The sequence below is a fragment of the Oncorhynchus clarkii genome, chromosome 20 (genome assembly GCF_045791955.1).
Source record: "Oncorhynchus clarkii lewisi isolate Uvic-CL-2024 chromosome 20, UVic_Ocla_1.0, whole genome shotgun sequence".
NCBI classification, from domain to species: Eukaryota; Metazoa; Chordata; class Actinopteri; order Salmoniformes; family Salmonidae; genus Oncorhynchus; species Oncorhynchus clarkii.
Genome location: NC_092166.1, coordinates 27523814 through 27529994, shown reverse-complemented (window position 1 = coordinate 27529994; position 6181 = coordinate 27523814).

The following is a 6181-nucleotide window of genomic DNA, read 5'->3' as shown; positions in this document are numbered from 1 at the left end:
AAGTCTGAGGTCCTGAGTGCTCTGGAGCAGCTTTTCATCAAGGATCTCTCTGTATTTGCTCCGTTATTCTTTGCCTCGATTCTGACTAGTATCCCAGTCCCTGCCGCTGAAAAACATCCCCACAGCATGATGCTGCCACCACAATGCTTTTGGGATGGTGCCAGGTTTCCTCTAGACGTGACGCTTGGCATTCAGGCCAAAGAGTTCAATCTTGGTTTCATCAGACCAGAGAATCTTGTTTCTCATGGTCTGAGAGTCCTTTAGGTTCCTTTTGGCAAACTCCAAGTGGGCTGTCATGTGCCTTTCACTAAGGAGTGGCTTCCGCCTAGCCACTCTACCATAAAGACCTGATTGGTAGAGTGCTACAGAGATGTTTGTACTTCTGGAAAATTCTCCCATCTCCACAGAGGAACTCTGGAGCTCTGTCAGAGTGACCATCATTTCAAGTCTCATAGCAAAGGGTCTGAATACTTATGTACGGTATTTCTGTTTCTTATTTGTAATACATTTGCTAACATTTCTAAAAACCTGTTTTTGCTTTCTCATTATGGAGTATTGTGTGTAGATTGATGATGGGAAATCTTTTTAGAACAAGGCTGTATTGCAACAAAATGTGGAAAAAGGTATAGGGTCTGAATACTTTCCGAATGCACTGTATGTGTATGCATGTTCTCTCTCTCTCTCTCTCTCTCTCTCTCTCTCTCTCTCTCTCTCTCTCTCTCTCTCTCTCTCTCTCTCTCTCTCGCACACACTCACACACTCACACACTTTCTCACACACACACGCACACACACACACAAAATATCATTGCGGTCAGCGCCAACAGGTCTTCTAAGCTCCCTAACAATATGATGTTGCAGCAACAGGAAGTGCCACACAACACTCTCTGTTATACTGTAGGCTGGAGAGGTGACTTGAAGCAGCATGCTGTAATACTTAGAAAAAGATAGATCTTTAGAATGACAATCACCCTATAATGTGCAACTCCCAATAGTCAGGAGGTGTGTGGTTGTGCATAGGCCTATGTAGTAAGACGTTATATTCTCTTTGGTAGATTAATTGTGAGAAAATGTATTCCACCAGTAGGTGGTGATAGTGGTCTATTTTTACTGGGCTATCTTTATTGTCCCCCACAATCAAATCGGGAAGGAGACTGTGGATGACACAATAGCTCAGACAGCACTGTCCCGATTTAGACAAAAAACAGTCATAGAGATCTGGCATTTACAACATTTACACTGACTGGCCAGATAGGGGCGCTATAACTCCCCTCACCCCATTTGATCTAAGGTTAGGACACAGAGTACATAAATCCCTCTCCTCACAAGGAACATATTTGCCTCTGGTCCGCCATGATGGATTTTCCGCAATTTTTTATTTTGTGAAAAATACTTAAAACGATACTCCTCTGGCACTGAATGACGGCTCTGCATGACAATTGATATGTGTCATTTAAGGACACATCTCTCAAAGCAATATTTCCCAGACTAGTACCTAAAACAACATGGCAGCTATTGATCAATAAATATACACATGGATGATGCACATTAATGCATATAAATCAGTCACAGATATTCGGATTGTAACAACATTTGTTACATATGTTGCAAACACTGTCAAGACTCAACATATGCAAGAACATCCATAGCTAAGTAATTCCATGAACATGTGAATTGTTTTGGAACAAAAAAAAGTTGTCTTAACTGTGACATCATTGTGTGTAACCTAGCCTACTGCACAGGCTAAGAGTCTGTCTTTAACCAAAATGTTCAGCTGCATTCACACTTTAACATAAACCACCCAAAATACATGGTTGAAATCTGGTCTGGAAGTCTTATAAGCAATCACAAACAGATCAAGACGTATTTTTGGTTGATATCTGGTTTCTGGTTGAAATATGATTGAACATCTGGCCAGTTATATAAATGCTGTTCAATTAATAGACATCAATCTATATAAACACGGGCATATTGTTCGTGGGCCATACACCCATTGCATGTAAGACACTCGAATCATTACAATTATTAAAGTTATTTTTCAGCAGGGTTTGTATGATTCAGCACTTGGCAAACATCAGCTGGCAGAGTGCAACAAAAGCAGATTAGGGTATCGTGGCATAACGTACCCAGTCAACACAACGGGATAAATCTGAGACTTGGGGGACTCGGGGCGCTTCATGCGGACCAAGGTCCGGCAGAATCATATTTTTCAGGAGTAGGGCCATTTTAGGCTTTTATTCGGCAGGTGTTGAAATACCCATTTTTTTCAAACAAAGAAATGTGATATATTTCACCCCCAAGTCATGGAATTTGCTAGTTCATTAAAAACACAACATTTGTGACAGTCTCTATGGTCCTATAGCTATCAGAGATGGTCCCTCATTTAGAAAATCTCTGATGCTATAAATGCTTTTGCTTTTGCTACAGGCTATGCCGGTGTTTTTCGTAGTTGCAGTCCACCCAATTAAAAAGGGCACACTCACTTCCATAACATTTGTTCTAGGCTACCAACATGTAAGATAAACATGCACAATAATACAGGATACATTTACAAAAACTGCACTGCCATTTTAAAATACAGTAAAACTGCAGTACAATTAAATAATGGTTGTTTAATTAATGACATCGGATCGCTTGATGTTGGCTTCTGATGGTCATCTTTTATGTGTGTTAGCTAATTGTACTGTTTATTGTGCTGCACCTTGTCTTCTGTTCCAATGAATGCTGTTTTGAAGTTCTATTCTGATTAACTCAATTTGTTTTTAGAATTTAACAGATAACATGCAGGCCTCTGTCTTTTATTTCAATATCCTACAACAATCCACCAGAATTTACACAATCTTGACTAAATAACTATCATGACTATTATTTTTTCCCTTGTAGCTTTTAAGCAATTAACATAATGCATGCAGTAATTTTATTCTAATTTCAATAGCTAAATAGGAGGGAGGCATATCAGTTCCAGATAAAACTTGGATTTAAAACCCACCTGGGTTTTGTAGGTGTTTATTTCCTGTTTAGTATTTTGTCATTCACCTTACGGGACTGTTCGTTTGTTGTTTATTGTTTTTGTTCAGTGTTCATTTTGCTTCATTAAATTATGGACACTTACAACGGAAGAGGAGGACGAGATCCCTTACAGTAAGAAATGTAGGCCCTTATCAGGGCCACCAATATACCCCAACCAATCAATGTAGTTCAATAGACACATGGAGGGAGTCTTGAGGTCGGTAAAAAAAAGTTGATAAAGAAAAGTAGGTAACCCCCCCCCCCCCCCCCAATTACACATATTATTACAGAACAAAAGCACCACAATATTATCAACTCTGTCAGATAACATGTACATTTTATATTTATTGTCCAAAACAGGACATGGACACACACACCCACACACAGAATGTGTAGCCTAACTGATGTGCTGAATCCTGTAACATACATGGAAATCACGACACAGTGTTATAAATGAAGAAACATATCCTATATATAAGATCTACTATCTAAAAAATCTCGATTAAGCATCTCGTCAGCAAGTCACGGTCCCAGTTGCACAGGGCGGGGTTCAGACCCAGGGTCTCTGTCACGACTCCTATTCGGGTCTCGAGCTTAACGATGAGCTTGGAGGGTGTTGAATGCTGAGCTGTAGTCAATGAACAGCATTCTTACATAGGTATTCCTCTAGTCCAGATGGGACAGGGGAGTGTGCAGTGCGATGGCGATGGCATCGTCTGTGGATCTATTGGGGCAGAGAGCAAATTGAAGTGGGTCTAGGGTGTCAGGTAAGGTAAGGTAGAAAATATATGATCCTTGACTAGTCTCTCAAAGCACTTCATGATGACAGAAGTGAGAGATACAGGGCGATAGTCATTTAGTTCTGTTACCTTTGCTTTCTAAGGTACAGGAACAATGGTGGACATCTTGAAGCATGTGGGGACAGCAGACTGGAATAGGGAGAGATTGAATATGTCCGTAAACACTCCAGCCAGCTGGTCTGCACATGCTCTGAGGACGCGGCTAGGGATGCCATCTGGCCCGGCAGCCTTAGGAGGGTTAACATGCTTCAATGTCTTTCTTACGTTGGCCACGGAGAAGGAGAGCCCACAGTCCTTGGTAGCGGGCCGTGTCATTGTGTTATCCTCAAAGCGTGGCACTGTCTTATCCTCAAAGCGGGCAAAGAAGGTGTTTAGCTTGTCCGGAAGGAAGACGTGGCTGGTTTTCCTTTTGTAGTCCGTGATTGTCTGTAGACCCTGCCTACATACGTCTTGTGTCTGAGCTGTTAAATTGCGACTCTGTACTGACATTTTGCCTGTTTGATTGCCTTATGGAGGGAATAACTACACTGCTTTTATTTGGCCATATTCCCAGTCACCTTGCCATAGTTAAAGGAAATGGTTCGCACTTTCAGTTTTGCACGAATGCTACCATCTATCCACGGTTTCTGGTTAGGGTAGGTTTTAATAGTCAGTGGGTACAATATTTCTTATACACTTCCTGATAAACTCAGTCACCACCGTATCAGTGTATTCGTAAATCTTATACTCAGAGGCTACCCGGAACATATCCAAGTCTGAGTGATCAAAACAATCTGGAAGTGTGGATTCCAATTGGTCAGTCCAGTATTGAATAGTCCTTAGCATTGGTACTTCCTTTTTGAGTTTCTGCCTATAGGAAGGGAGGAGCAAAATGGAGTCGTGATCAGATTTCCCGAAGGGAGGGCAGGGGAGGGCCTTGTAGGCATCCCGGAAGTTGGAGAAGCAGTGGTCGAGTGTTTCATCAGCACGAGTACTACAGTCAATGTGTTGACAGAACTTCGATAGCGTTTTCCTAAAATGTGCTTTGTTAAAATCCCCAGCTACAATAAATGCGGCCTCAGGATATGTGGTTTCCAGTTTGTATAAAGTCCAGTGAAGTTATTTTGAGGGCCGTCATCCAACTGGCTTGAGAGGGAATATACATGGCTGTGACTATAACCGAAGAGAATTCTCTTGGGAGGTAATACGGTCGGCATTTGATTGTGAGGTATTTTAGGTTGGGTGAACAAAAGGACTTGAGTTCCTGTATGTTATCACAATCACACCATGAGTAGTTAATCATGAAACATACACCCCTGCCCTTCTTCTTCCCAGATAGATATTTATTTCTGTCTGCATGATGAACTAAGAACCCAACTGGCTGTACGGACTCAGAGAGTATATCCTGAGAGAGCCATGTTTCCGTGAAACAGAGTATGTTACAATCCCTGATGTCTCTCTGGAAGGAGATCCTTGCCCATCAACTTTATTATCCAGAGACTGAACATTAGCGAGTAATATACTTGGAAGCGGTGGATTAGAAGTCCACTCCGAATACCTCTTCTCCGCTGCCAGTATTTTAGATCAGCCTCTCGAATCAGTTAAATTTCCCTGAGTGGTACAAACAAAGGATCCGATTCAGGAAAGTCGTATTCCTGGTTGTAATGCTGGTGAGTTACCTCTGCTCTGATATCTAAAAGTTATTCCGGCTGTATGTAATTACACCCCAAAAAATCTGAGCTAATAATTATGAAATAACAGATAAAAACAAAATACTGCAAAGTTGCCTAGGAACTAGAAGCACGGCTGCCCTATCTGTTGGTGCCATCTGGACTTCCTGGTGGTGAAGGTAGGAAACAACACCTCCATTTCACTGATCCTCAACAATAGGGCCCCACAAGGGTGTGTGCTCAGCCCCCTCCTGTGCTCCCTGTTCACCCATGACTGCATGGCCACGCACAGCTCCAACTCAATTATCCCGTTTGCAGAATACACAACAGTAGTAGGCCTGGTTACCAACAATGATGAGACAGCCTACATGGAGGAGGTGAGGGCCCTGGGAGTGTGGTGCCAGGAAAATAACCTCAGGAGGCTGAAGAAATTTGGCTTGGCATCTAAAACCCTCACAAACTTTTAAATATATTAACACAGCAAAAAAAGAAATGTCCTCTCACTGTCAACTGCGTTTATTTTCAGCAAACTTAACATGTGCAAATATTTGTATGAACATAACAAGATTCAACAACTGAGACATAAACTGAACAAGTTCCACAGACATGTCAATAACAGAAATGGAATTATGTGTCCCTGAACAAAGGGGGGTCAAAATCAAAAGTAACAGTCAGTATCTGGTGTGGCGACCAGCTGTATTAAGTACTGCAGTGCATTTCCTCC